At 51.9% G+C, this 26,490-nt stretch overlaps 54 non-coding genes across 54 annotated transcripts; 11 read left to right on the top strand and 43 right to left on the bottom strand.

Moving 5' to 3' along the window:
* Positions 1–272: 272 nt before the first annotated feature.
* On the bottom strand, positions 273–343 carry Trnag-gcc (transfer RNA glycine (anticodon GCC)). Its single transcript has one exon. It is a non-coding gene; the product is annotated as a tRNA-Gly (tRNA).
* Positions 344–679: 336 nt separating this feature from the next.
* Positions 680–751, top strand: Trnag-ucc (transfer RNA glycine (anticodon UCC)). Its single transcript has one exon. It is a non-coding gene; the product is annotated as a tRNA-Gly (tRNA).
* A 752-nt stretch (positions 752–1,503) lies between these two features.
* Positions 1,504–1,577, bottom strand: Trnai-aau (transfer RNA isoleucine (anticodon AAU)). Its single transcript has one exon. It is a non-coding gene; the product is annotated as a tRNA-Ile (tRNA).
* Positions 1,578–1,833: 256 nt separating this feature from the next.
* Trnae-uuc (transfer RNA glutamic acid (anticodon UUC)) lies at positions 1,834–1,905 on the bottom strand. Its single transcript has one exon. It is a non-coding gene; the product is annotated as a tRNA-Glu (tRNA).
* A 456-nt stretch (positions 1,906–2,361) lies between these two features.
* Positions 2,362–2,434, bottom strand: Trnam-cau (transfer RNA methionine (anticodon CAU)). Its single transcript has one exon. It is a non-coding gene; the product is annotated as a tRNA-Met (tRNA).
* Positions 2,435–2,729: 295 nt separating this feature from the next.
* Positions 2,730–2,800, bottom strand: Trnag-gcc (transfer RNA glycine (anticodon GCC)). Its single transcript has one exon. It is a non-coding gene; the product is annotated as a tRNA-Gly (tRNA).
* Positions 2,801–3,136: 336 nt separating this feature from the next.
* Positions 3,137–3,208, top strand: Trnag-ucc (transfer RNA glycine (anticodon UCC)). The gene has a single exon. It is a non-coding gene; the product is annotated as a tRNA-Gly (tRNA).
* Positions 3,209–3,960: 752 nt separating this feature from the next.
* Positions 3,961–4,034, bottom strand: Trnai-aau (transfer RNA isoleucine (anticodon AAU)). Its single transcript has one exon. It is a non-coding gene; the product is annotated as a tRNA-Ile (tRNA).
* Positions 4,035–4,290: 256 nt separating this feature from the next.
* Trnae-uuc (transfer RNA glutamic acid (anticodon UUC)) lies at positions 4,291–4,362 on the bottom strand. Its single transcript has one exon. It is a non-coding gene; the product is annotated as a tRNA-Glu (tRNA).
* Positions 4,363–4,818: 456 nt separating this feature from the next.
* Positions 4,819–4,891, bottom strand: Trnam-cau (transfer RNA methionine (anticodon CAU)). Its single transcript has one exon. It is a non-coding gene; the product is annotated as a tRNA-Met (tRNA).
* Positions 4,892–5,186: 295 nt separating this feature from the next.
* Trnag-gcc (transfer RNA glycine (anticodon GCC)) lies at positions 5,187–5,257 on the bottom strand. The gene has a single exon. It is a non-coding gene; the product is annotated as a tRNA-Gly (tRNA).
* Positions 5,258–5,593: 336 nt separating this feature from the next.
* Positions 5,594–5,665, top strand: Trnag-ucc (transfer RNA glycine (anticodon UCC)). The gene has a single exon. It is a non-coding gene; the product is annotated as a tRNA-Gly (tRNA).
* A 752-nt stretch (positions 5,666–6,417) lies between these two features.
* Positions 6,418–6,491, bottom strand: Trnai-aau (transfer RNA isoleucine (anticodon AAU)). Its single transcript has one exon. It is a non-coding gene; the product is annotated as a tRNA-Ile (tRNA).
* A 256-nt stretch (positions 6,492–6,747) lies between these two features.
* Positions 6,748–6,819, bottom strand: Trnae-uuc (transfer RNA glutamic acid (anticodon UUC)). Its single transcript has one exon. It is a non-coding gene; the product is annotated as a tRNA-Glu (tRNA).
* A 456-nt stretch (positions 6,820–7,275) lies between these two features.
* Trnam-cau (transfer RNA methionine (anticodon CAU)) lies at positions 7,276–7,348 on the bottom strand. Its single transcript has one exon. It is a non-coding gene; the product is annotated as a tRNA-Met (tRNA).
* A 295-nt stretch (positions 7,349–7,643) lies between these two features.
* Positions 7,644–7,714, bottom strand: Trnag-gcc (transfer RNA glycine (anticodon GCC)). The gene has a single exon. It is a non-coding gene; the product is annotated as a tRNA-Gly (tRNA).
* Positions 7,715–8,050: 336 nt separating this feature from the next.
* On the top strand, positions 8,051–8,122 carry Trnag-ucc (transfer RNA glycine (anticodon UCC)). The gene has a single exon. It is a non-coding gene; the product is annotated as a tRNA-Gly (tRNA).
* A 753-nt stretch (positions 8,123–8,875) lies between these two features.
* Positions 8,876–8,949, bottom strand: Trnai-aau (transfer RNA isoleucine (anticodon AAU)). Its single transcript has one exon. It is a non-coding gene; the product is annotated as a tRNA-Ile (tRNA).
* Positions 8,950–9,205: 256 nt separating this feature from the next.
* Trnae-uuc (transfer RNA glutamic acid (anticodon UUC)) lies at positions 9,206–9,277 on the bottom strand. Its single transcript has one exon. It is a non-coding gene; the product is annotated as a tRNA-Glu (tRNA).
* A 456-nt stretch (positions 9,278–9,733) lies between these two features.
* On the bottom strand, positions 9,734–9,806 carry Trnam-cau (transfer RNA methionine (anticodon CAU)). Its single transcript has one exon. It is a non-coding gene; the product is annotated as a tRNA-Met (tRNA).
* Positions 9,807–10,101: 295 nt separating this feature from the next.
* Trnag-gcc (transfer RNA glycine (anticodon GCC)) lies at positions 10,102–10,172 on the bottom strand. Its single transcript has one exon. It is a non-coding gene; the product is annotated as a tRNA-Gly (tRNA).
* A 336-nt stretch (positions 10,173–10,508) lies between these two features.
* Trnag-ucc (transfer RNA glycine (anticodon UCC)) lies at positions 10,509–10,580 on the top strand. Its single transcript has one exon. It is a non-coding gene; the product is annotated as a tRNA-Gly (tRNA).
* Positions 10,581–11,332: 752 nt separating this feature from the next.
* Positions 11,333–11,406, bottom strand: Trnai-aau (transfer RNA isoleucine (anticodon AAU)). The gene has a single exon. It is a non-coding gene; the product is annotated as a tRNA-Ile (tRNA).
* A 256-nt stretch (positions 11,407–11,662) lies between these two features.
* Trnae-uuc (transfer RNA glutamic acid (anticodon UUC)) lies at positions 11,663–11,734 on the bottom strand. The gene has a single exon. It is a non-coding gene; the product is annotated as a tRNA-Glu (tRNA).
* Positions 11,735–12,190: 456 nt separating this feature from the next.
* Trnam-cau (transfer RNA methionine (anticodon CAU)) lies at positions 12,191–12,263 on the bottom strand. The gene has a single exon. It is a non-coding gene; the product is annotated as a tRNA-Met (tRNA).
* Positions 12,264–12,558: 295 nt separating this feature from the next.
* Positions 12,559–12,629, bottom strand: Trnag-gcc (transfer RNA glycine (anticodon GCC)). The gene has a single exon. It is a non-coding gene; the product is annotated as a tRNA-Gly (tRNA).
* A 336-nt stretch (positions 12,630–12,965) lies between these two features.
* On the top strand, positions 12,966–13,037 carry Trnag-ucc (transfer RNA glycine (anticodon UCC)). Its single transcript has one exon. It is a non-coding gene; the product is annotated as a tRNA-Gly (tRNA).
* A 754-nt stretch (positions 13,038–13,791) lies between these two features.
* On the bottom strand, positions 13,792–13,865 carry Trnai-aau (transfer RNA isoleucine (anticodon AAU)). Its single transcript has one exon. It is a non-coding gene; the product is annotated as a tRNA-Ile (tRNA).
* A 256-nt stretch (positions 13,866–14,121) lies between these two features.
* Positions 14,122–14,193, bottom strand: Trnae-uuc (transfer RNA glutamic acid (anticodon UUC)). The gene has a single exon. It is a non-coding gene; the product is annotated as a tRNA-Glu (tRNA).
* A 456-nt stretch (positions 14,194–14,649) lies between these two features.
* On the bottom strand, positions 14,650–14,722 carry Trnam-cau (transfer RNA methionine (anticodon CAU)). Its single transcript has one exon. It is a non-coding gene; the product is annotated as a tRNA-Met (tRNA).
* Positions 14,723–15,017: 295 nt separating this feature from the next.
* Positions 15,018–15,088, bottom strand: Trnag-gcc (transfer RNA glycine (anticodon GCC)). The gene has a single exon. It is a non-coding gene; the product is annotated as a tRNA-Gly (tRNA).
* A 336-nt stretch (positions 15,089–15,424) lies between these two features.
* Positions 15,425–15,496, top strand: Trnag-ucc (transfer RNA glycine (anticodon UCC)). The gene has a single exon. It is a non-coding gene; the product is annotated as a tRNA-Gly (tRNA).
* A 754-nt stretch (positions 15,497–16,250) lies between these two features.
* Positions 16,251–16,324, bottom strand: Trnai-aau (transfer RNA isoleucine (anticodon AAU)). The gene has a single exon. It is a non-coding gene; the product is annotated as a tRNA-Ile (tRNA).
* A 256-nt stretch (positions 16,325–16,580) lies between these two features.
* Trnae-uuc (transfer RNA glutamic acid (anticodon UUC)) lies at positions 16,581–16,652 on the bottom strand. Its single transcript has one exon. It is a non-coding gene; the product is annotated as a tRNA-Glu (tRNA).
* A 456-nt stretch (positions 16,653–17,108) lies between these two features.
* On the bottom strand, positions 17,109–17,181 carry Trnam-cau (transfer RNA methionine (anticodon CAU)). Its single transcript has one exon. It is a non-coding gene; the product is annotated as a tRNA-Met (tRNA).
* Positions 17,182–17,476: 295 nt separating this feature from the next.
* On the bottom strand, positions 17,477–17,547 carry Trnag-gcc (transfer RNA glycine (anticodon GCC)). The gene has a single exon. It is a non-coding gene; the product is annotated as a tRNA-Gly (tRNA).
* A 336-nt stretch (positions 17,548–17,883) lies between these two features.
* Positions 17,884–17,955, top strand: Trnag-ucc (transfer RNA glycine (anticodon UCC)). The gene has a single exon. It is a non-coding gene; the product is annotated as a tRNA-Gly (tRNA).
* A 754-nt stretch (positions 17,956–18,709) lies between these two features.
* Trnai-aau (transfer RNA isoleucine (anticodon AAU)) lies at positions 18,710–18,783 on the bottom strand. Its single transcript has one exon. It is a non-coding gene; the product is annotated as a tRNA-Ile (tRNA).
* Positions 18,784–19,039: 256 nt separating this feature from the next.
* On the bottom strand, positions 19,040–19,111 carry Trnae-uuc (transfer RNA glutamic acid (anticodon UUC)). The gene has a single exon. It is a non-coding gene; the product is annotated as a tRNA-Glu (tRNA).
* A 456-nt stretch (positions 19,112–19,567) lies between these two features.
* Positions 19,568–19,640, bottom strand: Trnam-cau (transfer RNA methionine (anticodon CAU)). The gene has a single exon. It is a non-coding gene; the product is annotated as a tRNA-Met (tRNA).
* Positions 19,641–19,935: 295 nt separating this feature from the next.
* Trnag-gcc (transfer RNA glycine (anticodon GCC)) lies at positions 19,936–20,006 on the bottom strand. The gene has a single exon. It is a non-coding gene; the product is annotated as a tRNA-Gly (tRNA).
* A 336-nt stretch (positions 20,007–20,342) lies between these two features.
* Positions 20,343–20,414, top strand: Trnag-ucc (transfer RNA glycine (anticodon UCC)). The gene has a single exon. It is a non-coding gene; the product is annotated as a tRNA-Gly (tRNA).
* A 753-nt stretch (positions 20,415–21,167) lies between these two features.
* Positions 21,168–21,241, bottom strand: Trnai-aau (transfer RNA isoleucine (anticodon AAU)). Its single transcript has one exon. It is a non-coding gene; the product is annotated as a tRNA-Ile (tRNA).
* Positions 21,242–21,497: 256 nt separating this feature from the next.
* On the bottom strand, positions 21,498–21,569 carry Trnae-uuc (transfer RNA glutamic acid (anticodon UUC)). The gene has a single exon. It is a non-coding gene; the product is annotated as a tRNA-Glu (tRNA).
* Positions 21,570–22,025: 456 nt separating this feature from the next.
* On the bottom strand, positions 22,026–22,098 carry Trnam-cau (transfer RNA methionine (anticodon CAU)). The gene has a single exon. It is a non-coding gene; the product is annotated as a tRNA-Met (tRNA).
* Positions 22,099–22,393: 295 nt separating this feature from the next.
* Positions 22,394–22,464, bottom strand: Trnag-gcc (transfer RNA glycine (anticodon GCC)). Its single transcript has one exon. It is a non-coding gene; the product is annotated as a tRNA-Gly (tRNA).
* A 336-nt stretch (positions 22,465–22,800) lies between these two features.
* Positions 22,801–22,872, top strand: Trnag-ucc (transfer RNA glycine (anticodon UCC)). Its single transcript has one exon. It is a non-coding gene; the product is annotated as a tRNA-Gly (tRNA).
* A 752-nt stretch (positions 22,873–23,624) lies between these two features.
* Positions 23,625–23,698, bottom strand: Trnai-aau (transfer RNA isoleucine (anticodon AAU)). The gene has a single exon. It is a non-coding gene; the product is annotated as a tRNA-Ile (tRNA).
* Positions 23,699–23,954: 256 nt separating this feature from the next.
* Positions 23,955–24,026, bottom strand: Trnae-uuc (transfer RNA glutamic acid (anticodon UUC)). Its single transcript has one exon. It is a non-coding gene; the product is annotated as a tRNA-Glu (tRNA).
* Positions 24,027–24,482: 456 nt separating this feature from the next.
* On the bottom strand, positions 24,483–24,555 carry Trnam-cau (transfer RNA methionine (anticodon CAU)). The gene has a single exon. It is a non-coding gene; the product is annotated as a tRNA-Met (tRNA).
* A 295-nt stretch (positions 24,556–24,850) lies between these two features.
* On the bottom strand, positions 24,851–24,921 carry Trnas-gcu (transfer RNA serine (anticodon GCU)). Its single transcript has one exon. It is a non-coding gene; the product is annotated as a tRNA-Ser (tRNA).
* A 336-nt stretch (positions 24,922–25,257) lies between these two features.
* Positions 25,258–25,329, top strand: Trnag-ucc (transfer RNA glycine (anticodon UCC)). The gene has a single exon. It is a non-coding gene; the product is annotated as a tRNA-Gly (tRNA).
* Positions 25,330–26,082: 753 nt separating this feature from the next.
* On the bottom strand, positions 26,083–26,156 carry Trnai-aau (transfer RNA isoleucine (anticodon AAU)). Its single transcript has one exon. It is a non-coding gene; the product is annotated as a tRNA-Ile (tRNA).
* Positions 26,157–26,412: 256 nt separating this feature from the next.
* Trnae-uuc (transfer RNA glutamic acid (anticodon UUC)) lies at positions 26,413–26,484 on the bottom strand. Its single transcript has one exon. It is a non-coding gene; the product is annotated as a tRNA-Glu (tRNA).
* Positions 26,485–26,490: the final 6 nt, after the last annotated feature.

Raw genomic sequence — 26,490 nt, 5'->3', positions numbered from 1 at the left:
ATCTCGGTAAGTACCAAATACCAGTGGTAGAGGGTCTGCACTTCCTGGCTCATTTTTTTCTGTTGCTACACGTGCATTCCCGGCGCGACAGGCAACTTGTGATGCTAGGCCGACGCCAGTATGTACAATAGCGCACAACAGTCGAAACGAGCAGTCGTGCGCGCTGCATGTTTGGTTATTCCCACACGGAAATCCCGCGGTTCATTCTCATGGCTCACGCAGTTCGAGTGCGAAAGACACGCAGCACCACTATCGGAGAAAAAACAAAATGATGCATCGGCCGGGAATCGAACCCGGGCCGCCCGCGTGGCAGGCGAGCATTCTACCACTGAACCACCGATGCTCAGCTAGTTCACAGCTTCCTGGTGCTTTCCGCGGCAGACGTCTGAGGGGAAAGTGAGACTGCCGTCCAGCGCCGTCGCATCCTCTCGAGAGAATGCTACACACGCTGAATCCTGAACTGCACTGCACTGCTTAAAAATGACGCCCGAACGCGATCGCCTAAGTACTCTTGCGGCGCACGCACGCGACGACTCTTGCCAAAGGACGCGAAATGTGCGTAGAGACGCTGTCTGGATGCGCTCGCCTACCCCGTAATGCGCCTACAGCTACGACCACCTTGAGCCGCCGCCGACAGGCGGGAAGCAGACACAGCGCGCCGTGCGCGGACGGAAAGCGTGCGGTGGTGGTGTAATGGTCAGCATAGTTGCCTTCCAAGCAGTTGATCCGGGTTCGATTCCCGGCCACCGCAGCCGGCTTTTTACTTTTGCGTATGAGTACTTTTGCCACGCGTCTTTAAATTAATGTTTCTTTCGCCCTCTTACTCGCTGCAGGCCACCCTATAGTGTGTGCGTCGATTCCCCTTGAGTCTCGACTTGTCTCGACTTAGCTCAGCTGACGCGAGAGCTGACGCTCTCCAATCGGCCTATATCAAGAGGACAAGCACGCGAAACGACTGAGAGAGGTATGGCGAGGCGGCCACCACGTTACTTATGCCTCAAGTAAATACCTGCTGCCTGTTATCATGTATTGTCTGATGTTACATGTTCTGTCAGACAAATTCAGTTTTATTACTAGTACATTTCTCTTTTTTTTTTTTTTTTCTTTGTTGAAAATTTTACAACACGCTCCTTCATTTCACTGTGGCCGCACGGCGCGACTTGGCATACCGAGAGGCAAAATGTGGCGCCAGTGCCCTTGACCGAATAGCGCTGCAGCTCCGAAACCGAAGAGGAAAGAGAAATACGAATTGAAACTGTCGGCAGTGCCCTGTGTTCGCAGGCGGTCACCCGCCCAAGCACTGACAACGCCCAGCTTCGCGCAGTAGCGGTGATCGGACGAGGAACTGTGTGTTCACCGTGCTGTGACCAGTGAAGTGTTTTAGCGCGTCCCGACAAGTCGCGTTCTGGTCCCCTATCAGCTCGCACACAATGTGACGATTTCTTTGTTACCATACTTCCCCGCCGAAATCGGCGTTGCCTTTTTGGAAGAGTGAAATCGTAGTGGCCCGTGGGGGGATCGAACCCACGACCTTCGCGTTATTAGCACGACGCTCTAACCGACTGAGCTAACGGGCCTCGGTGCAGAGAGTCTTCCATCGCTTCGCGGGAATTGCTCTGCGTATTGCCATGTAACATTTCTATGGTAGCAGTCCAACAGTGGACCAGCGTCTCTTCTCCCTTTATTCCGCTGCTCGTAGTAATTTCATTGCGTGCCCGTTTCTCTCGACTGTTTTCAGCTGACGTTTATGAACCAGTAGGTATAATGCGAGGAGGACGTGAAACAGCCTTTCGCAGGGTCAAAACTTGTCGTGACTTTTTCCGAAAAATTCCGTTCCGGTACCGGGAATCGAACCCGGGCCTCCTGGGTGAAAGCCAGGTATCCTAGCCACTAGACCACACCAGACGCGCGCATTTTCCTCGGCGTTTACACCCGGTCCAGACGCTTTCCGTGTCGCACTTTCCCTGTTTGCGAGCATCTTTCCGCGCGCCCATGGCGAGGCGCGCATGGCAAAAGTCACAATCCATTGCTTTATGCCTCGTTGTTACAGGGGTAGGAGGAAAAGCAAAGCCGTAAGTAGTAATATTTATTTACTTATTTCGCAAGTAAATACCTGCTGCCTGTCATCATACAGCAGGTCATACATTGTGTGACTTTACACGTTATATCGTACGAAATTCAGTTTTATTACTAGTACTTTTTTTCTTGAAAATTTTACATAAGAACTGCAAGTAGTAATAACGGGAAGTAAACATTATCACGCTGAGTCGTTGAAGCCTTGAGGATAACAAAGCACAAAGTGTTTCGCTCCTTCGCAAACCCCAGAGCCGTCGATTTAGCTGTGGACGAAAGTAAATTAAATGCCCCGGGTGAGGATCGAACTCACGACCTTAAGATTATGAGACTTACGCGCTGCCTACTGCGCTACCGAGGCAGGTGATCGCCACGCCTTCTGGAATCTCGGTAAGTACCAAATACCAGTGGTAGAGGGTCTGCACTTCCTGGCTCATTTTTTTCTGTTGCTACACGTGCATTCCCGGCGCGACAGGCAACTTGTGATGCTAGGCCGACGCCAGTATGTACAATAGCGCACAACAGTCGAAACGAGCAGTCGTGCGCGCTGCATGTTTGGTTATTCCCACACGGAAATCCCGCGGTTCATTCTCATGGCTCACGCAGTTCGAGTGCGAAAGACACGCAGCACCACTATCGGAGAAAAAACAAAATGATGCATCGGCCGGGAATCGAACCCGGGCCGCCCGCGTGGCAGGCGAGCATTCTACCACTGAACCACCGATGCTCAGCTAGTTCACAGCTTCCTGGTGCTTTCCGCGGCAGACGTCTGAGGGGAAAGTGAGACTGCCGTCCAGCGCCGTCGCATCCTCTCGAGAGAATGCTACACACGCTGAATCCTGAACTGCACTGCACTGCTTAAAAATGACGCCCGAACGCGATCGCCTAAGTACTCTTGCGGCGCACGCACGCGACGACTCTTGCCAAAGGACGCGAAATGTGCGTAGAGACGCTGTCTGGATGCGCTCGCCTACCCCGTAATGCGCCTACAGCTACGACCACCTTGAGCCGCCGCCGACAGGCGGGAAGCAGACACAGCGCGCCGTGCGCGGACGGAAACCTTGCGGTGGTGGTGTAATGGTCAGCATAGTTGCCTTCCAAGCAGTTGATCCGGGTTCGATTCCCGGCCACCGCAGCCGGCTTTTTACTTTTGCGTATGAGTACTTTTGCCACGCGTCTTTAAATTAATGTTTCTTTCGCCCTCTTACTCGCTGCAGGCCACCCTATAGTGTGTGCGTCGATTCCCCTTGAGTCTCGACTTGTCTCGACTTAGCTCAGCTGACGCGAGAGCTGACGCTCTCCAATCGGCCTATATCAAGAGGACAAGCACGCGAAACGACTGAGAGAGGTATGGCGAGGCGGCCACCACGTTACTTATGCCTCAAGTAAATACCTGCTGCCTGTTATCATGTATTGTCTGATGTTACATGTTCTGTCAGACAAATTCAGTTTTATTACTAGTACATTTCTTTTTTTTTTTTTTTTTTCTTTGTTGAAAATTTTACAACACGCTCCTTCATTTCACTGTGGCCGCACGGCGCGACTTGGCATACCGAGAGGCAAAATGTGGCGCCAGTGCCCTTGACCGAATAGCGCTGCAGCTCCGAAACCGAAGAGGAAAGAGAAATACGAATTGAAACTGTCGGCAGTGCCCTGTGTTCGCAGGCGGTCACCCGCCCAAGCACTGACAACGCCCAGCTTCGCGCAGTAGCGGTGATCGGACGAGGAACTGTGTGTTCACCGTGCTGTGACCAGTGAAGTGTTTTAGCGCGTCCCGACAAGTCGCGTTCTGGTCCCCTATCAGCTCGCACACAATGTGACGATTTCTTTGTTACCATACTTCCCCGCCGAAATCGGCGTTGCCTTTTTGGAAGAGTGAAATCGTAGTGGCCCGTGGGGGGATCGAACCCACGACCTTCGCGTTATTAGCACGACGCTCTAACCGACTGAGCTAACGGGCCTCGGTGCAGAGAGTCTTCCATCGCTTCGCGGGAATTGCTCTGCGTATTGCCATGTAACATTTCTATGGTAGCAGTCCAACAGTGGACCAGCGTCTCTTCTCCCTTTATTCCGCTGCTCGTAGTAATTTCATTGCGTGCCCGTTTCTCTCGACTGTTTTCAGCTGACGTTTATGAACCAGTAGGTATAATGCGAGGAGGACGTGAAACAGCCTTTCGCAGGGTCAAAACTTGTCGTGACTTTTTCCGAAAAATTCCGTTCCGGTACCGGGAATCGAACCCGGGCCTCCTGGGTGAAAGCCAGGTATCCTAGCCACTAGACCACACCGGACGCGCGCATTTTCCTCGGCGTTTACACCCGGTCCAGACGCTTTCCGTGTCGCACTTTCCCTGTTTGCGAGCATCTTTCCGCGCGCCCATGGCGAGGCGCGCATGGCAAAAGTCACAATCCATTGCTTTATGCCTCGTTGTTACAGGGGTAGGAGGAAAAGCAAAGCCGTAAGTAGTAATATTTATTTACTTATTTCGCAAGTAAATACCTGCTGCCTGTCATCATACAGCAGGTCATACATTGTGTGACTTTACACGTTATATCGTACGAAATTCAGTTTTATTACTAGTACTTTTTTTCTTGAAAATTTTACATAAGAACTGCAAGTAGTAATAACGGGAAGTAAACATTATCACGCTGAGTCGTTGAAGCCTTGAGGATAACAAAGCACAAAGTGTTTCGCTCCTTCGCAAACCCCAGAGCCGTCGATTTAGCTGTGGACGAAAGTAAATTAAATGCCCCGGGTGAGGATCGAACTCACGACCTTAAGATTATGAGACTTACGCGCTGCCTACTGCGCTACCGAGGCAGGTGATCGCCACGCCTTCTGGAATCTCGGTAAGTACCAAATACCAGTGGTAGAGGGTCTGCACTTCCTGGCTCATTTTTTTCTGTTGCTACACGTGCATTCCCGGCGCGACAGGCAACTTGTGATGCTAGGCCGACGCCAGTATGTACAATAGCGCACAACAGTCGAAACGAGCAGTCGTGCGCGCTGCATGTTTGGTTATTCCCACACGGAAATCCCGCGGTTCATTCTCATGGCTCACGCAGTTCGAGTGCGAAAGACACGCAGCACCACTATCGGAGAAAAAACAAAATGATGCATCGGCCGGGAATCGAACCCGGGCCGCCCGCGTGGCAGGCGAGCATTCTACCACTGAACCACCGATGCTCAGCTAGTTCACAGCTTCCTGGTGCTTTCCGCGGCAGACGTCTGAGGGGAAAGTGAGACTGCCGTCCAGCGCCGTCGCATCCTCTCGAGAGAATGCTACACACGCTGAATCCTGAACTGCACTGCACTGCTTAAAAATGACGCCCGAACGCGATCGCCTAAGTACTCTTGCGGCGCACGCACGCGACGACTCTTGCCAAAGGACGCGAAATGTGCGTAGAGACGCTGTCTGGATGCGCTCGCCTACCCCGTAATGCGCCTACAGCTACGACCACCTTGAGCCGCCGCCGACAGGCGGGAAGCAGACACAGCGCGCCGTGCGCGGACGGAAACCGTGCGGTGGTGGTGTAATGGTCAGCATAGTTGCCTTCCAAGCAGTTGATCCGGGTTCGATTCCCGGCCACCGCAGCCGGCTTTTTACTTTTGCGTATGAGTACTTTTGCCACGCGTCTTTAAATTAATGTTTCTTTCGCCCTCTTACTCGCTGCAGGCCACCCTATAGTGTGTGCGTCGATTCCCCTTGAGTCTCGACTTGTCTCGACTTAGCTCAGCTGACGCAAGAGCTGACGCTCTCCAATCGGCCTATATCAAGAGGACAAGCACGCGAAACGACTGAGAGAGGTATGGCGAGGCGGCCACCACGTTACTTATGCCTCAAGTAAATACCTGCTGCCTGTTATCATGTATTGTCTGATGTTACATGTTCTGTCAGACAAATTCAGTTTTATTACTAGTACATTTCTTTTTTTTTTTTTTTTTTCTTTGTTGAAAATTTTACAACACGCTCCTTCATTTCACTGTGGCCGCACGGCGCGACTTGGCATACCGAGAGGCAAAATGTGGCGCCAGTGCCCTTGACCGAATAGCGCTGCAGCTCCGAAACCGAAGAGGAAAGAGAAATACGAATTGAAACTGTCGGCAGTGCCCTGTGTTCGCAGGCGGTCACCCGCCCAAGCACTGACAACGCCCAGCTTCGCGCAGTAGCGGTGATCGGACGAGGAACTGTGTGTTCACCGTGCTGTGACCAGTGAAGTGTTTTAGCGCGTCCCGACAAGTCGCGTTCTGGTCCCCTATCAGCTCGCACACAATGTGACGATTTCTTTGTTACCATACTTCCCCGCCGAAATCGGCGTTGCCTTTTTGGAAGAGTGAAATCGTAGTGGCCCGTGGGGGGATCGAACCCACGACCTTCGCGTTATTAGCACGACGCTCTAACCGACTGAGCTAACGGGCCTCGGTGCAGAGAGTCTTCCATCGCTTCGCGGGAATTGCTCTGCGTATTGCCATGTAACATTTCTATGGTAGCAGTCCAACAGTGGACCAGCGTCTCTTCTCCCTTTATTCCGCTGCTCGTAGTAATTTCATTGCGTGCCCGTTTCTCTCGACTGTTTTCAGCTGACGTTTATGAACCAGTAGGTATAATGCGAGGAGGACGTGAAACAGCCTTTCGCAGGGTCAAAACTTGTCGTGACTTTTTCCGAAAAATTCCGTTCCGGTACCGGGAATCGAACCCGGGCCTCCTGGGTGAAAGCCAGGTATCCTAGCCACTAGACCACACCGGACGCGCGCATTTTCCTCGGCGTTTACACCCGGTCCAGACGCTTTCCGTGTCGCACTTTCCCTGTTTGCGAGCATCTTTCCGCGCGCCCATGGCGAGGCGCGCATGGCAAAAGTCACAATCCATTGCTTTATGCCTCGTTGTTACAGGGGTAGGAGGAAAAGCAAAGCCGTAAGTAGTAATATTTATTTACTTATTTCGCAAGTAAATACCTGCTGCCTGTCATCATACAGCAGGTCATACATTGTGTGACTTTACACGTTATATCGTACGAAATTCAGTTTTATTACTAGTACTTTTTTTCTTGAAAATTTTACATAAGAACTGCAAGTAGTAATAACGGGAAGTAAACATTATCACGCTGAGTCGTTGAAGCCTTGAGGATAACAAAGCACAAAGTGTTTCGCTCCTTCGCAAACCCCAGAGCCGTCGATTTAGCTGTGGACGAAAGTAAATTAAATGCCCCGGGTGAGGATCGAACTCACGACCTTAAGATTATGAGACTTACGCGCTGCCTACTGCGCTACCGAGGCAGGTGATCGCCACGCCTTCTGGAATCTCGGTAAGTACCAAATACCAGTGGTAGAGAGTCTGCACTTCCTGGCTCATTTTTTTCTGTTGCTACACGTGCATTCCCGGCGCGACAGGCAACTTGTGATGCTAGGCCGACGCCAGTATGTACAATAGCGCACAACAGTCGAAACGAGCAGTCGTGCGCGCTGCATGTTTGGTTATTCCCACACGGAAATCCCGCGGTTCATTCTCATGGCTCACGCAGTTCGAGTGCGAAAGACACGCAGCACCACTATCGGAGAAAAAACAAAATGATGCATCGGCCGGGAATCGAACCCGGGCCGCCCGCGTGGCAGGCGAGCATTCTACCACTGAACCACCGATGCTCAGCTAGTTCACAGCTTCCTGGTGCTTTCCGCGGCAGACGTCTGAGGGGAAAGTGGGACTGCCGTCCAGCGCCGTCGCATCCTCTCGAGAGAATGCTACACACGCTGAATCCTGAACTGCACTGCACTGCTTAAAAATGACGCCCGAACGCGATCGCCTAAGTACTCTTGCGGCGCACGCACGCGACGACTCTTGCCAAAGGACGCGAAATGTGCGTAGAGACGCTGTCTGGATGCGCTCGCCTACCCCGTAATGCGCCTACAGCTACGACCACCTTGAGCCGCCGCCGACAGGCGGGAAGCAGACACAGCGCGCCGTGCGCGGACGGAAACCGTGCGGTGGTGGTGTAATGGTCAGCATAGTTGCCTTCCAAGCAGTTGATCCGGGTTCGATTCCCGGCCACCGCAGCCGGCTTTTTACTTTTGCGTATGAGTACTTTTGCCACGCGTCTTTAAATTAATGTTTCTTTCGCCCTCTTACTCGCTGCAGGCCACCCTATAGTGTGTGCGTCGATTCCCCTTGAGTCTCGACTTGTCTCGACTTAGCTCAGCTGACGCGAGAGCTGACGCTCTCCAATCGGCCTATATCAAGAGGACAAGCACGCGAAACGACTGAGAGAGGTATGGCGAGGCGGCCACCACGTTACTTATGCCTCAAGTAAATACCTGCTGCCTGTTATCATGTATTGTCTGATGTTACATGTTCTGTCAGACAAATTCAGTTTTATTACTAGTACATTTCTTTTTTTTTTTTTTTTTTTCTTTGTTGAAAATTTTACAACACGCTCCTTCATTTCACTGTGGCCGCACGGCGCGACTTGGCATACCGAGAGGCAAAATGTGGCGCCAGTGCCCTTGACCGAATAGCGCTGCAGCTCCGAAACCGAAGAGGAAAGAGAAATACGAATTGAAACTGTCGGCAGTGCCCTGTGTTCGCAGGCGGTCACCCGCCCAAGCACTGACAACGCCCAGCTTCGCGCAGTAGCGGTGATCGGACGAGGAACTGTGTGTTCACCGTGCTGTGACCAGTGAAGTGTTTTAGCGCGTCCCGACAAGTCGCGTTCTGGTCCCCTATCAGCTCGCACACAATGTGACGATTTCTTTGTTACCATACTTCCCCGCCGAAATCGGCGTTGCCTTTTTGGAAGAGTGAAATCGTAGTGGCCCGTGGGGGGATCGAACCCACGACCTTCGCGTTATTAGCACGACGCTCTAACCGACTGAGCTAACGGGCCTCGGTGCAGAGAGTCTTCCATCGCTTCGCGGGAATTGCTCTGCGTATTGCCATGTAACATTTCTATGGTAGCAGTCCAACAGTGGACCAGCGTCTCTTCTCCCTTTATTCCGCTGCTCGTAGTAATTTCATTGCGTGCCCGTTTCTCTCGACTGTTTTCAGCTGACGTTTATGAACCAGTAGGTATAATGCGAGGAGGACGTGAAACAGCCTTTCGCAGGGTCAAAACTTGTCGTGACTTTTTCCGAAAAATTCCGTTCCGGTACCGGGAATCGAACCCGGGCCTCCTGGGTGAAAGCCAGGTATCCTAGCCACTAGACCACACCGGACGCGCGCATTTTCCTCGGCGTTTACACCCGGTCCAGACGCTTTCCGTGTCGCACTTTCCCTGTTTGCGAGCATCTTTCCGCGCGCCCATGGCGAGGCGCGCATGGCAAAAGTCACAATCCATTGCTTTATGCCTCGTTGTTACAGGGGTAGGAGGAAAAGCAAAGCCGTAAGTAGTAATATTTATTTACTTATTTCGCAAGTAAATACCTGCTGCCTGTCATCATACAGCAGGTCATACATTGTGTGACTTTACACGTTATATCGTACGAAATTCAGTTTTATTACTAGTACTTTTTTTCTTGAAAATTTTACATAAGAACTACAAGTAGTAATAACGGGAAGTAAACATTATCACGCTGAGTCGTTGAAGCCTTGAGGATAACAAAGCACAAAGTGTTTCGCTCCTTCGCAAACCCCAGAGCCGTCGATTTAGCTGTGGACGAAAGTAAATTAAATGCCCCGGGTGAGGATCGAACTCACGACCTTAAGATTATGAGACTTACGCGCTGCCTACTGCGCTACCGAGGCAGGTGATCGCCACGCCTTCTGGAATCTCGGTAAGTACCAAATACCAGTGGTAGAGAGTCTGCACTTCCTGGCTCATTTTTTTCTGTTGCTACACGTGCATTCCCGGCGCGACAGGCAACTTGTGATGCTAGGCCGACGCCAGTATGTACAATAGCGCACAACAGTCGAAACGAGCAGTCGTGCGCGCTGCATGTTTGGTTATTCCCACACGGAAATCCCGCGGTTCATTCTCATGGCTCACGCAGTTCGAGTGCGAAAGACACGCAGCACCACTATCGGAGAAAAAACAAAATGATGCATCGGCCGGGAATCGAACCCGGGCCGCCCGCGTGGCAGGCGAGCATTCTACCACTGAACCACCGATGCTCAGCTAGTTCACAGCTTCCTGGTGCTTTCCGCGGCAGACGTCTGAGGGGAAAGTGGGACTGCCGTCCAGCGCCGTCGCATCCTCTCGAGAGAATGCTACACACGCTGAATCCTGAACTGCACTGCACTGCTTAAAAATGACGCCCGAACGCGATCGCCTAAGTACTCTTGCGGCGCACGCACGCGACGACTCTTGCCAAAGGACGCGAAATGTGCGTAGAGACGCTGTCTGGATGCGCTCGCCTACCCCGTAATGCGCCTACAGCTACGACCACCTTGAGCCGCCGCCGACAGGCGGGAAGCAGACACAGCGCGCCGTGCGCGGACGGAAACCGTGCGGTGGTGGTGTAATGGTCAGCATAGTTGCCTTCCAAGCAGTTGATCCGGGTTCGATTCCCGGCCACCGCAGCCGGCTTTTTACTTTTGCGTATGAGTACTTTTGCCACGCGTCTTTAAATTAATGTTTCTTTCGCCCTCTTACTCACTGCAGGCCACCCTATAGTGTGTGCGTCGATTCCCCTTGAGTCTCGACTTGTCTCGACTTAGCTCAGCTGACGCGAGAGCTGACGCTCTCCAATCGGCCTATATCAAGAGGACAAGCACGCGAAACGACTGAGAGAGGTATGGCGAGGCTGCCACCACGTTACTTATGCCTCAAGTAAATACCTGCTGCCTGTTATCATGTATTGTCTGATGTTACATGTTCTGTCAGACAAATTCAGTTTTATTACTAGTACATTTCTTTTTTTTTTTTTTTTTTCTTTGTTGAAAATTTTACAACACGCTCCTTCATTTCACTGTGGCCGCACGGCGCGACTTGGCATACCGAGAGGCAAAATGTGGCGCCAGTGCCCTTGACCGAATAGCGCTGCAGCTCCGAAACCGAAGAGGAAAGAGAAATACGAATTGAAACTGTCGGCAGTGCCCTGTGTTCGCAGGCGGTCACCCGCCCAAGCACTGACAACGCCCAGCTTCGCGCAGTAGCGGTGATCGGACGAGGAACTGTGTGTTCACCGTGCTGTGACCAGTGAAGTGTTTTAGCGCGTCCCGACAAGTCGCGTTCTGGTCCCCTATCAGCTCGCACACAATGTGACGATTTCTTTGTTACCATACTTCCCCGCCGAAATCGGCGTTGCCTTTTTGGAAGAGTGAAATCGTAGTGGCCCGTGGGGGGATCGAACCCACGACCTTCGCGTTATTAGCACGACGCTCTAACCGACTGAGCTAACGGGCCTCAGTGCAGAGAGTCTTCCATCGCTTCGCGGGAATTGCTCTGCGTATTGCCATGTAACATTTCTATGGTAGCAGTCCAACAGTGGACCAGCGTCTCTTCTCCCTTTATTCCGCTGCTCGTAGTAATTTCATTGCGTGCCCGTTTCTCTCGACTGTTTTCAGCTGACGTTTATGAACCAGTAGGTATAATGCGAGGAGGACGTGAAACAGCCTTTCGCAGGGTCAAAACTTGTCGTGACTTTTTCCGAAAAATTCCGTTCCGGTACCGGGAATCGAACCCGGGCCTCCTGGGTGAAAGCCAGGTATCCTAGCCACTAGACCACACCGGACGCGCGCATTTTCCTCGGCGTTTACACCCGGTCCAGACGCTTTCCGTGTCGCACTTTCCCTGTTTGCGAGCATCTTTCCGCGCGCCCATGGCGAGGCGCGCATGGCAAAAGTCACAATCCATTGCTTTATGCCTCGTTGTTACAGGGGTAGGAGGAAAAGCAAAGCCGTAAGTAGTAATATTTATTTACTTATTTCGCAAGTAAATACCTGCTGCCTGTCATCATACAGCAGGTCATACATTGTGTGACTTTACACGTTATATCGTACGAAATTCAGTTTTATTACTAGTACTTTTTTTCTTGAAAATTTTACATAAGAACTGCAAGTAGTAATAACGGGAAGTAAACATTATCACGCTGAGTCGTTGAAGCCTTGAGGATAACAAAGCACAAAGTGTTTCGCTCCTTCGCAAACCCCAGAGCCGTCGATTTAGCTGTGGACGAAAGTAAATTAAATGCCCCGGGTGAGGATCGAACTCACGACCTTAAGATTATGAGACTTACGCGCTGCCTACTGCGCTACCGAGGCAGGTGATCGCCACGCCTTCTGGAATCTCGGTAAGTACCAAATACCAGTGGTAGAGAGTCTGCACTTCCTGGCTCATTTTTTTCTGTTGCTACACGTGCATTCCCGGCGCGACAGGCAACTTGTGATGCTAGGCCGACGCCAGTATGTACAATAGCGCACAACAGTCGAAACGAGCAGTCGTGCGCGCTGCATGTTTGGTTATTCCCACACGGAAATCCCGCGGTTCATTCTCATGGCTCACGCAGTTCGAGTGCGAAAGACACGCAGCACCACTATCGGAGAAAAAACAAAATGATGCATCGGCCGGGAATCGAACCCGGGCCGCCCGCGTGGCAGGCGAGCATTCTACCACTGAACCACCGATGCTCAGCTAGTTCACAGCTTCCTGGTGCTTTCCGCGGCAGACGTCTGAGGGGAAAGTGGGACTGCCGTCCAGCGCCGTCGCATCCTCTCGAGAGAATGCTACACACGCTGAATCCTGAACTGCACTGCACTGCTTAAAAATGACGCCCGAACGCGATCGCCTAAGTACTCTTGCGGCGCACGCACGCGACGACTCTTGCCAAAGGACGCGAAATGTGCGTAGAGACGCTGTCTGGATGCGCTCGCCTACCCCGTAATGCGCCTACAGCTACGACCACCTTGAGCCGCCGCCGACAGGCGGGAAGCAGACACAGCGCGCCGTGCGCGGACGGAAACCGTGCGGTGGTGGTGTAATGGTCAGCATAGTTGCCTTCCAAGCAGTTGATCCGGGTTCGATTCCCGGCCACCGCAGCCGGCTTTTTACTTTTGCGTATGAGTACTTTTGCCACGCGTCTTTAAATTAATGTTTCTTTCGCCCTCTTACTCGCTGCAGGCCACCCTATAGTGTGTGCGTCGATTCCCCTTGAGTCTCGACTTGTCTCGACTTAGCTCAGCTGACGCGAGAGCTGACGCTCTCCAATCGGCCTATATCAAGAGGACAAGCACGCGAAACGACTGAGAGAGGTATGGCGAGGCGGCCACCACGTTACTTATGCCTCAAGTAAATACCTGCTGCCTGTTATCATGTATTGTCTGATGTTACATGTTCTGTCAGACAAATTCAGTTTTATTACTGGTACATTTCTTTTTTTTTTTTTTTTTTTTCTTTGTTGAAAATTTTACAACACGCTCCTTCATTTCACTGTGGCCGCACGGCGCGACTTGGCATACCGAGAGGCAAAATGTGGCGCCAGTGCCCTTGACCGAATAGCGCTGCAGCTCCGAAACCGAAGAGGAAAGAGAAATACGAATTGAAACTGTCGGCAGTGCCCTGTGTTCGCAGGCGGTCACCCGCCCAAGCACTGACAACGCCCAGCTTCGCGCAGTAGCGGTGATCGGACGAGGAACTGTGTGTTCACCGTGCTGTGACCAGTGAAGTGTTTTAGCGCGTCCCGACAAGTCGCGTTCTGGTCCCCTATCAGCTCGCACACAATGTGACGATTTCTTTGTTACCATACTTCCCCGCCGAAATCGGCGTTGCCTTTTTGGAAGAGTGAAATCGTAGTGGCCCGTGGGGGGATCGAACCCACGACCTTCGCGTTATTAGCACGACGCTCTAACCGACTGAGCTAACGGGCCTCGGTGCAGAGAGTCTTCCATCGCTTCGCGGGAATTGCTCTGCGTATTGCCATGTAACATTTCTATGGTAGCAGTCCAACAGTGGACCAGCGTCTCTTCTCCCTTTATTCCGCTGCTCGTAGTAATTTCATTGCGTGCCCGTTTCTCTCGACTGTTTTCAGCTGACGTTTATGAACCAGTAGGTATAATGCGAGGAGGACGTGAAACAGCCTTTCGCAGGGTCAAAACTTGTCGTGACTTTTTCCGAAAAATTCCGTTCCGGTACCGGGAATCGAACCCGGGCCTCCTGGGTGAAAGCCAGGTATCCTAGCCACTAGACCACACCGGACGCGCGCATTTTCCTCGGCGTTTACACCCGGTCCAGACGCTTTCCGTGTCGCACTTTCCCTGTTTGCGAGCATCTTTCCGCGCGCCCATGGCGAGGCGCGCATGGCAAAAGTCACAATCCATTGCTTTATGCCTCGTTGTTACAGGGGTAGGAGGAAAAGCAAAGCCGTAAGTAGTAATATTTATTTACTTATTTCGCAAGTAAATACCTGCTGCCTGTCATCATACAGCAGGTCATACATTGTGTGACTTTACACGTTATATCGTACGAAATTCAGTTTTATTACTAGTACTTTTTTTCTTGAAAATTTTACATAAGAACTACAAGTAGTAATAACGGGAAGTAAACATTATCACGCTGAGTCGTTGAAGCCTTGAGGATAACAAAGCACAAAGTGTTTCGCTCCTTCGCAAACCCCAGAGCCGTCGATTTAGCTGTGGACGAAAGTAAATTAAATGCCCCGGGTGAGGATCGAACTCACGACCTTAAGATTATGAGACTTACGCGCTGCCTACTGCGCTACCGAGGCAGGTGATCGCCACGCCTTCTGGAATCTCGGTAAGTACCAAATACCAGTGGTAGAGAGTCTGCACTTCCTGGCTCATTTTTTTCTGTTGCTACACGTGCATTCCCGGCGCGACAGGCAACTTGTGATGCTAGGCCGACGCCAGTATGTACAATAGCGCACAACAGTCGAAACGAGCAGTCGTGCGCGCTGCATGTTTGGTTATTCCCACACGGAAATCCCGCGGTTCATTCTCATGGCTCACGCAGTTCGAGTGCGAAAGACACGCAGCACCACTATCGGAGAAAAAACAAAATGATGCATCGGCCGGGAATCGAACCCGGGCCGCCCGCGTGGCAGGCGAGCATTCTACCACTGAACCACCGATGCTCAGCTAGTTCACAGCTTCCTGGTGCTTTCCGCGGCAGACGTCTGAGGGGAAAGTGGGACTGCCGTCCAGCGCCGTCGCATCCTCTCGAGAGAATGCTACACACGCTGAATCCTGAACTGCACTGCACTGCTTAAAAATGACGCCCGAACGCGATCGCCTAAGTACTCTTGCGGCGCACGCACGCGACGACTCTTGCCAAAGGACGCGAAATGTGCGTAGAGACGCTGTCTGGATGCGCTCGCCTACCCCGTAATGCGCCTACAGCTACGACCACCTTGAGCCGCCGCCGACAGGCGGGAAGCAGACACAGCGCGCCGTGCGCGGACGGAAACCGTGCGGTGGTGGTGTAATGGTCAGCATAGTTGCCTTCCAAGCAGTTGATCCGGGTTCGATTCCCGGCCACCGCAGCCGGCTTTTTACTTTTGCGTATGAGTACTTTTGCCACGCGTCTTTAAATTAATGTTTCTTTCGCCCTCTTACTCGCTGCAGGCCACCCTATAGTGTGTGCGTCGATTCCCCTTGAGTCTCGACTTGTCTCGACTTAGCTCAGCTGACGCGAGAGCTGACGCTCTCCAATCGGCCTATATCAAGAGGACAAGCACGCGAAACGACTGAGAGAGGTATGGCGAGGCGGCCACCACGTTACTTATGCCTCAAGTAAATACCTGCTGCCTGTTATCATGTATTGTCTGATGTTACATGTTCTGTCAGACAAATTCAGTTTTATTACTAGTACATTTCTTTTTTTTTTTTTTTTTTTTCTTTGTTGAAAATTTTACAACACGCTCCTTCATTTCACTGTGGCCGCACGGCGCGACTTGGCATACCGAGAGGCAAAATGTGGCGCCAGTGCCCTTGACCGAATAGCGCTGCAGCTCCGAAACCGAAGAGGAAAGAGAAATACGAATTGAAACTGTCGGCAGTGCCCTGTGTTCGCAGGCGGTCACCCGCCCAAGCACTGACAACGCCCAGCTTCGCGCAGTAGCGGTGATCGGACGAGGAACTGTGTGTTCACCGTGCTGTGACCAGTGAAGTGTTTTAGCGCGTCCCGACAAGTCGCGTTCTGGTCCCCTATCAGCTCGCACACAATGTGACGATTTCTTTGTTACCATACTTCCCCGCCGAAATCGGCGTTGCCTTTTTGGAAGAGTGAAATCGTAGTGGCCCGTGGGGGGATCGAACCCACGACCTTCGCGTTATTAGCACGACGCTCTAACCGACTGAGCTAACGGGCCTCGGTGCAGAGAGTCTTCCATCGCTTCGCGGGAATTGCTCTGCGTATTGCCATGTAACATTTCTATGGTAGCAGTCCAACAGTGGACCAGCGTCTCTTCTCCCTTTATTCCGCTGCTCGTAGTAATTTCATTGCGTGCCCGTTTCTCTCGACTGTTTTCAGCTGACGTTTATGAACCAGTAGGTATAATGCGAGGAGGACGTGAAACAGCCTTTCGCAGGGTCAAAACTTGTCGTGACTTTTTCCGAAAAATTCCGTTCCGGTACCGGGAATCGAACCCGGGCCTCCTGGGTGAAAGCCAGGTATCCTAGCCACTAGACCACACCGGACGCGCGCATTTTCCTCGGCGTTTACACCCGGTCCAGACGCTTTCCGTGTCGCACTTTCCCTGTTTGCGAGCATCTTTCCGCGCGCCCATGGCGAGGCGCGCATGGCAAAAGTCACAATCCATTGCTTTATGCCTCGTTGTTACAGGGGTAGGAGGAAAAGCAAAGCCGTAAGTAGTAATATTTATTTACTTATTTCGCAAGTAAATACCTGCTGCCTGTCATCATACAGCAGGTCATACATTGTGTGACTTTACACGTTATATCGTACGAAATTCAGTTTTATTACTAGTACTTTTTTTCTTGAAAATTTTACATAAGAACTACAAGTAGTAATAACGGGAAGTAAACATTATCACGCTGAGTCGTTGAAGCCTTGAGGATAACAAAGCACAAAGTGTTTCGCTCCTTCGCAAACCCCAGAGCCGTCGATTTAGCTGTGGACGAAAGTAAATTAAATGCCCCGGGTGAGGATCGAACTCACGACCTTAAGATTATGAGACTTACGCGCTGCCTACTGCGCTACCGAGGCAGGTGATCGCCACGCCTTCTGGAATCTCGGTAAGTACCAAATACCAGTGGTAGAGAGTCTGCACTTCCTGGCTCATTTTTTTCTGTTGCTACACGTGCATTCCCGGCGCGACAGGCAACTTGTGATGCTAGGCCGACGCCAGTATGTACAATAGCGCACAACAGTCGAAACGAGCAGTCGTGCGCGCTGCATGTTTGGTTATTCCCACACGGAAATCCCGCGGTTCATTCTCATGGCTCACGCAGTTCGAGTGCGAAAGACACGCAGCACCACTATCGGAGAAAAAACAAAATGATGCATCGGCCGGGAATCGAACCCGGGCCGCCCGCGTGGCAGGCGAGCATTCTACCACTGAACCACCGATGCTCAGCTAGTTCACAGCTTCCTGGTGCTTTCCGCGGCAGACGTCTGAGGGGAAAGTGGGACTGCCGTCCAGCGCCGTCGCATCCTCTCGAGAGAATGCTACACACGCTGAATCCTGAACTGCACTGCACTGCTTAAAAATGACGCCCGAACGCGATCGCCTAAGTACTCTTGCGGCGCACGCACGCGACGACTCTTGCCAAAGGACGCGAAATGTGCGTAGAGACGCTGTCTGGATGCGCTCGCCTACCCCGTAATGCGCCTACAGCTACGACCACCTTGAGCCGCCGCCGACAGGCGGGAAGCAGACACAGCGCGCCGTGCGCGGACGGAAACCGTGCGGTGGTGGTGTAATGGTCAGCATAGTTGCCTTCCAAGCAGTTGATCCGGGTTCGATTCCCGGCCACCGCAGCCGGCTTTTTACTTTTGCGTATGAGTACTTTTGCCACGCGTCTTTAAATTAATGTTTCTTTCGCCCTCTTACTCGCTGCAGGCCACCCTATAGTGTGTGCGTCGATTCCCCTTGAGTCTCGACTTGTCTCGACTTAGCTCAGCTGACGCGAGAGCTGACGCTCTCCAATCGGCCTATATCAAGAGGACAAGCACGCGAAACGACTGAGAGAGGTATGGCGAGGCGGCCACCACGTTACTTATGCCTCAAGTAAATACCTGCTGCCTGTTATCATGTATTGTCTGATGTTACATGTTCTGTCAGACAAATTCAGTTTTATTACTAGTACATTTCTTTTTTTTTTTTTTTTTTTTCTTTGTTGAAAATTTTACAACACGCTCCTTCATTTCACTGTGGCCGCACGGCGCGACTTGGCATACCGAGAGGCAAAATGTGGCGCCAGTGCCCTTGACCGAATAGCGCTGCAGCTCCGAAACCGAAGAGGAAAGAGAAATACGAATTGAAACTGTCGGCAGTGCCCTGTGTTCGCAGGCGGTCACCCGCCCAAGCACTGACAACGCCCAGCTTCGCGCAGTAGCGGTGATCGGACGAGGAACTGTGTGTTCACCGTGCTGTGACCAGTGAAGTGTTTTAGCGCGTCCCGACAAGTCGCGTTCTGGTCCCCTATCAGCTCGCACACAATGTGACGATTTCTTTGTTACCATACTTCCCCGCCGAAATCGGCGTTGCCTTTTTGGAAGAGTGAAATCGTAGTGGCCCGTGGGGGGATCGAACCCACGACCTTCGCGTTATTAGCACGACGCTCTAACCGACTGAGCTAACGGGCCTCGGTGCAGAGAGTCTTCCATCGCTTCGCGGGAATTGCTCTGCGTATTGCCATGTAACATTTCTATGGTAGCAGTCCAACAGTGGACCAGCGTCTCTTCTCCCTTTATTCCGCTGCTCGTAGTAATTTCATTGCGTGCCCGTTTCTCTCGACTGTTTTCAGCTGACGTTTATGAACCAGTAGGTATAATGCGAGGAGGACGTGAAACAGCCTTTCGCAGGGTCAAAACTTGTCGTGACTTTTTCCGAAAAATTCCGTTCCGGTACCGGGAATCGAACCCGGGCCTCCTGGGTGAAAGCCAGGTATCCTAGCCACTAGACCACACCGGACGCGCGCATTTTCCTCGGCGTTTACACCCGGTCCAGACGCTTTCCGTGTCGCACTTTCCCTGTTTGCGAGCATCTTTCCGCGCGCCCATGGCGAGGCGCGCATGGCAAAAGTCACAATCCATTGCTTTATGCCTCGTTGTTACAGGGGTAGGAGGAAAAGCAAAGCCGTAAGTAGTAATATTTATTTACTTATTTCGCAAGTAAATACCTGCTGCCTGTCATCATACAGCAGGTCATACATTGTGTGACTTTACACGTTATATCGTACGAAATTCAGTTTTATTACTAGTACTTTTTTTCTTGAAAATTTTACATAAGAACTACAAGTAGTAATAACGGGAAGTAAACATTATCACGCTGAGTCGTTGAAGCCTTGAGGATAACAAAGCACAAAGTGTTTCGCTCCTTCGCAAACCCCAGAGCCGTCGATTTAGCTGTGGACGAAAGTAAATTAAATGCCCCGGGTGAGGATCGAACTCACGACCTTAAGATTATGAGACTTACGCGCTGCCTACTGCGCTACCGAGGCAGGTGATCGCCACGCCTTCTGGAATCTCGGTAAGTACCAAATACCAGTGGTAGAGAGTCTGCACTTCCTGGCTCATTTTTTTCTGTTGCTACACGTGCATTCCCGGCGCGACAGGCAACTTGTGATGCTAGGCCGACGCCAGTATGTACAATAGCGCACAACAGTCGAAACGAGCAGTCGTGCGCGCTGCATGTTTGGTTATTCCCACACGGAAATCCCGCGGTTCATTCTCATGGCTCACGCAGTTCGAGTGCGAAAGACACGCAGCACCACTATCGGAGAAAAAACAAAATGATGCATCGGCCGGGAATCGAACCCGGGCCGCCCGCGTGGCAGGCGAGCATTCTACCACTGAACCACCGATGCTCAGCTAGTTCACAGCTTCCTGGTGCTTTCCGCGGCAGACGTCTGAGGGGAAAGTGGGACTGCCGTCCAGCGCCGTCGCATCCTCTCGAGAGAATGCTACACACGCTGAATCCTGAACTGCACTGCACTGCTTAAAAATGACGCCCGAACGCGATCGCCTAAGTACTCTTGCGGCGCACGCACGCGACGACTCTTGCCAAAGGACGCGAAATGTGCGTAGAGACGCTGTCTGGATGCGCTCGCCTACCCCGTAATGCGCCTACAGCTACGACCACCTTGAGCCGCCGCCGACAGGCGGGAAGCAGACACAGCGCGCCGTGCGCGGACGGAAACCGTGCGGTGGTGGTGTAATGGTCAGCGTAGTTGCCTTCCAAGCAGTTGATCCGGGTTCGATTCCCGGCCACCGCAGCCGGCTTTTTACTTTTGCGTATGAGTACTTTTGCCACGCGTCTTTAAATTAATGTTTCTTTCGCCCTCTTACTCGCTGCAGGCCACCCTATAGTGTGTGCGTCGATTCCCCTTGAGTCTCGACTTGTCTCGACTTAGCTCAGCTGACGCGAGAGCTGACGCTCTCCAATCGGCCTATATCAAGAGGACAAGCACGCGAAACGACTGAGAGAGGTATGGCGAGGCGGCCACCACGTTACTTATGCCTCAAGTAAATACCTGCTGCCTGTTATCATGTATTGTCTGATGTTACATGTTCTGTCAGACAAATTCAGTTTTATTACTAGTACATTTCTTTTTTTTTTTTTTTTTTTCTTTGTTGAAAATTTTACAACACGCTCCTTCATTTCACTGTGGCCGCACGGCGCGACTTGGCATACCGAGAGGCAAAATGTGGCGCCAGTGCCCTTGACCGAATAGCGCTGCAGCTCCGAAACCGAAGAGGAAAGAGAAATACGAATTGAAACTGTCGGCAGTGCCCTGTGTTCGCAGGCGGTCACCCGCCCAAGCACTGACAACGCCCAGCTTCGCGCAGTAGCGGTGATCGGACGAGGAACTGTGTGTTCACCGTGCTGTGACCAGTGAAGTGTTTTAGCGCGTCCCGACAAGTCGCGTTCTGGTCCCCTATCAGCTCGCACACAATGTGACGATTTCTTTGTTACCATACTTCCCCGCCGAAATCGGCGTTGCCTTTTTGGAAGAGTGAAATCGTAGTGGCCCGTGGGGGGATCGAACCCACGACCTTCGCGTTATTAGCACGACGCTCTAACCGACTGAGCTAACGGGCCTCGGTGCAGAGAGTCTTCCATCGCTTCGCGGGAATTGCTCTGCGTATTGCCATGTAACATTTCTATGGTAGCAGTCCAACAGTGGACCAGCGTCTCTTCTCCCTTTATTCCGCTGCTCGTAGTAATTTCATTGCGTGCCCGTTTCTCTCGACTGTTTTCAGCTGACGTTTATGAACCAGTAGGTATAATGCGAGGAGGACGTGAAACAGCCTTTCGCAGGGTCAAAACTTGTCGTGACTTTTTCCGAAAAATTCCGTTCCGGTACCGGGAATCGAACCCGGGCCTCCTGGGTGAAAGCCAGGTATCCTAGCCACTAGACCACACCGGACGCGCGCATTTTCCTCGGCGTTTACACCCGGTCCAGACGCTTTCCGTGTCGCACTTTCCCTGTTTGCGAGCATCTTTCCGCGCGCCCATGGCGAGGCGCGCATGGCAAAAGTCACAATCCATTGCTTTATGCCTCGTTGTTACAGGGGTAGGAGGAAAAGCAAAGCCGTAAGTAGTAATATTTATTTACTTATTTCGCAAGTAAATACCTGCTGCCTGTCATCATACAGCAGGTCATACATTGTGTGACTTTACACGTTATATCGTACGAAATTCAGTTTTATTACTAGTACTTTTTTTCTTGAAAATTTTACATAAGAACTGCAAGTAGTAATAACGGGAAGTAAACATTATCACGCTGAGTCGTTGAAGCCTTGAGGATAACAAAGCACAAAGTGTTTCGCTCCTTCGCAAACCCCAGAGCCGTCGATTTAGCTGTGGACGAAAGTAAATTAAATGCCCCGGGTGAGGATCGAACTCACGACCTTAAGATTATGAGACTTACGCGCTGCCTACTGCGCTACCGAGGCAGGTGATCGCCACGCCTTCTGGAATCTCGGTAAGTACCAAATACCAGTGGTAGAGAGTCTGCACTTCCTGGCTCATTTTTTTCTGTTGCTACACGTGCATTCCCGGCGCGACAGGCAACTTGTGATGCTAGGCCGACGCCAGTATGTACAATAGCGCACAACAGTCGAAACGAGCAGTCGTGCGCGCTGCATGTTTGGTTATTCCCACACGGAAATCCCGCGGTTCATTCTCATGGCTCACGCAGTTCGAGTGCGAAAGACACGCAGCACCACTATCGGAGAAAAAACAAAATGATGCATCGGCCGGGAATCGAACCCGGGCCGCCCGCGTGGCAGGCGAGCATTCTACCACTGAACCACCGATGCTCAGCTAGTTCACAGCTTCCTGGTGCTTTCCGCGGCAGACGTCTGAGGGGAAAGTGGGACTGCCGTCCAGCGCCGTCGCATCCTCTCGAGAGAATGCTACACACGCTGAATCCTGAACTGCACTGCACTGCTTAAAAATGACGCCCGAACGCGATCGCCTAAGTACTCTTGCGGCGCACGCACGCGACGACTCTTGCCAAAGGACGCGAAATGTGCGTAGAGACGCTGTCTGGATGCGCTCGCCTACCCCGTAATGCGCCTACAGCTACGACCACCTTGAGCCGCCGCCGACAGGCGGGAAGCAGACACAGCGCGCCGTGCGCGGACGGAAACCGTGCGGTGGTGGTGTAATGGTCAGCATAGTTGCCTTCCAAGCAGTTGATCCGGGTTCGATTCCCGGCCACCGCAGCCGGCTTTTTACTTTTGCGTATGAGTACTTTTGCCACGCGTCTTTAAATTAATGTTTCTTTCGCCCTCTTACTCGCTGCAGGCCACCCTATAGTGTGTGCGTCGATTCCCCTTGAGTCTCGACTTGTCTCGACTTAGCTCAGCTGACGCGAGAGCTGACGCTCTCCAATCGGCCTATATCAAGAGGACAAGCACGCGAAACGACTGAGAGAGGTATGGCGAGGCGGCCACCACGTTACTTATGCCTCAAGTAAATACCTGCTGCCTGTTATCATGTATTGTCTGATGTTACATGTTCTGTCAGACAAATTCAGTTTTATTACTAGTACATTTCTTTTTTTTTTTTTTTTTTCTTTGTTGAAAATTTTACAACACGCTCCTTCATTTCACTGTGGCCGCACGGCGCGACTTGGCATACCGAGAGGCAAAATGTGGCGCCAGTGCCCTTGACCGAATAGCGCTGCAGCTCCGAAACCGAAGAGGAAAGAGAAATACGAATTGAAACTGTCGGCAGTGCCCTGTGTTCGCAGGCGGTCACCCGCCCAAGCACTGACAACGCCCAGCTTCGCGCAGTAGCGGTGATCGGACGAGGAACTGTGTGTTCACCGTGCTGTGACCAGTGAAGTGTTTTAGCGCGTCCCGACAAGTCGCGTTCTGGTCCCCTATCAGCTCGCACACAATGTGACGATTTCTTTGTTACCATACTTCCCCGCCGAAATCGGCGTTGCCTTTTTGGAAGAGTGAAATCGTAGTGGCCCGTGGGGGGATCGAACCCACGACCTTCGCGTTATTAGCACGACGCTCTAACCGACTGAGCTAACGGGCCTCGGTGCAGAGAGTCTTCCATCGCTTCGCGGGAATTGCTCTGCGTATTGCCATGTAACATTTCTATGGTAGCAGTCCAACAGTGGACCAGCGTCTCTTCTCCCTTTATTCCGCTGCTCGTAGTAATTTCATTGCGTGCCCGTTTCTCTCGACTGTTTTCAGCTGACGTTTATGAACCAGTAGGTATAATGCGAGGAGGACGTGAAACAGCCTTTCGCAGGGTCAAAACTTGTCGTGACTTTTTCCGAAAAATTCCGTTCCGGTACCGGGAATCGAACCCGGGCCTCCTGGGTGAAAGCCAGGTATCCTAGCCACTAGACCACACCGGACGCGCGCATTTTCCTCGGCGTTTACACCCGGTCCAGACGCTTTCCGTGTCGCACTTTCCCTGTTTGCGAGCATCTTTCCGCGCGCCCATGGCGAGGCGCGCATGGCAAAAGTCACAATCCATTGCTTTATGCCTCGTTGTTACAGGGGTAGGAGGAAAAGCAAAGCCGTAAGTAGTAATATTTATTTACTTATTTCGCAAGTAAATACCTGCTGCCTGTCATCATACAGCAGGTCATACATTGTGTGACTTTACACGTTATATCGTACGAAATTCAGTTTTATTACTAGTACTTTTTTTCTTGAAAATTTTACATAAGAACAACAAGTAGTAATAACGGGAAGTAAACATTATCACGCTGAGTCGTTGAAGCCTTGAGGATAACAAAGCACAAAGTGTTTCGCTCCTTCGCAAACCCCAGAGCCGTCGATTTAGCTGTGGACGAAAGTAAATTAAATGCCCCGGGTGAGGATCGAACTCACGACCTTAAGATTATGAGACTTACGCGCTGCCTACTGCGCTACCGAGGCAGGTGATCGCCACGCCTTCTGGAATCTCGGTAAGTACCAAATACCAGTGGTAGAGAGTCTGCACTTCCTGGCTCATTTTTTTCTGTTGCTACACGTGCATTCCCGGCGCGACAGGCAACTTGTGATGCTAGGCCGACGCCAGTATGTACAATAGCGCACAACAGTCGAAACGAGCAGTCGTGCGCGCTGCATGTTTGGTTATTCCCACACGGAAATCCCGCGGTTCATTCTCATGGCTCACGCAGTTCGAGTGCGAAAGACACGCAGCACCACTATCGGAGAAAAAACAAAATGATGCATCGGCCGGGAATCGAACCCGGGCCGCCCGCGTAGCAGGCGAGCATTCTACCACTGAACCACCGATGCTCAGCTAGTTCACAGCTTCCTGGTGCTTTCCGCGGCAGACGTCTGAGGGGAAAGTGGGACTGCCGTCCAGCGCCGTCGCATCCTCTCGAGAGAATGCTACACACGCTGAATCCTGAACTGCACTGCACTGCTTAAAAATGACGCCCGAACGCGATCGCCTAAGTACTCTTGCGGCGCACGCACGCGACGACTCTTGCCAAAGGACGCGAAATGTGCGTAGAGACGCTGTCTGGATGCGCTCGCCTACCCCGTAATGCGCCTACAGCTACGACCACCTTGAGCCGCCGCCGACAGGCGGGAAGCAGACACAGCGCGCCGTGCGCGGACGGAAACCGTGCGGTGGTGGTGTAATGGTCAGCATAGTTGCCTTCCAAGCAGTTGATCCGGGTTCGATTCCCGGCCACCGCAGCCGGCTTTTTACTTTTGCGTATGAGTACTTTTGCCACGCGTCTTTAAATTAATGTTTCTTTCGCCCTCTTACTCGCTGCAGGCCACCCTATAGTGTGTGCGTCGATTCCCCTTGAGTCTCGACTTGTCTCGACTTAGCTCAGCTGACGCGAGAGCTGACGCTCTCCAATCGGCCTATATCAAGAGGACAAGCACGCGAAACGACTGAGAGAGGTATGGCGAGGCGGCCACCACGTTACTTATGCCTCAAGTAAATACCTGCTGCCTGTTATCATGTATTGTCTGATGTTACATGTTCTGTCAGACAAATTCAGTTTTATTACTAGTACATTTCTTTTTTTTTTTTTTTTTTTCTTTGTTGAAAATTTTACAACACGCTCCTTCATTTCACTGTGGCCGCACGGCGCGACTTGGCATACCGAGAGGCAAAATGTGGCGCCAGTGCCCTTGACCGAATAGCGCTGCAGCTCCGAAACCGAAGAGGAAAGAGAAATACGAATTGAAACTGTCGGCAGTGCCCTGTGTTCGCAGGCGGTCACCCGCCCAAGCACTGACAACGCCCAGCTTCGCGCAGTAGCGGTGATCGGACGAGGAACTGTGTGTTCACCGTGCTGTGACCAGTGAAGTGTTTTAGCGCGTCCCGACAAGTCGCGTTCTGGTCCCCTATCAGCTCGCACACAATGTGACGATTTCTTTGTTACCATACTTCCCCGCCGAAATCGGCGTTGCCTTTTTGGAAGAGTGAAATCGTAGTGGCCCGTGGGGGGATCGAACCCACGACCTTCGCGTTATTAGCACGACGCTCTAACCGACTGAGCTAACGGGCCTCGGTGCAGAGAGTCTTCCATCGCTTCGCGGGAATTGCTCTGCGTATTGCCATGTAACATTTCTATGGTAGCAGTCCAACAGTGGACCAGCGTCTCTTCTCCCTTTATTCCGCTGCTCGTAGTAATTTCATTGCGTGCCCGTTTCTCTCGACTGTTTTCAGCTGACGTTTATGAACCAGTAGGTATAATGCGAGGAGGACGTGAAACAGCCTTTCGCAGGGTCAAAACTTGTCGTGACTTTTTCCGAAAAATTCCGTTCCGGTACCGGGAATCGAACCCGGGCCTCCTGGGTGAAAGCCAGGTATCCTAGCCACTAGACCACACCGGACGCGCG

The sequence above is a fragment of the Schistocerca serialis genome, chromosome 2 (genome assembly GCF_023864345.2).
Source record: "Schistocerca serialis cubense isolate TAMUIC-IGC-003099 chromosome 2, iqSchSeri2.2, whole genome shotgun sequence".
In the NCBI taxonomy this organism is placed as follows: domain Eukaryota; kingdom Metazoa; phylum Arthropoda; class Insecta; order Orthoptera; family Acrididae; genus Schistocerca; species Schistocerca serialis.
This window is presented reverse-complemented; position numbering and strand designations above follow the sequence as displayed.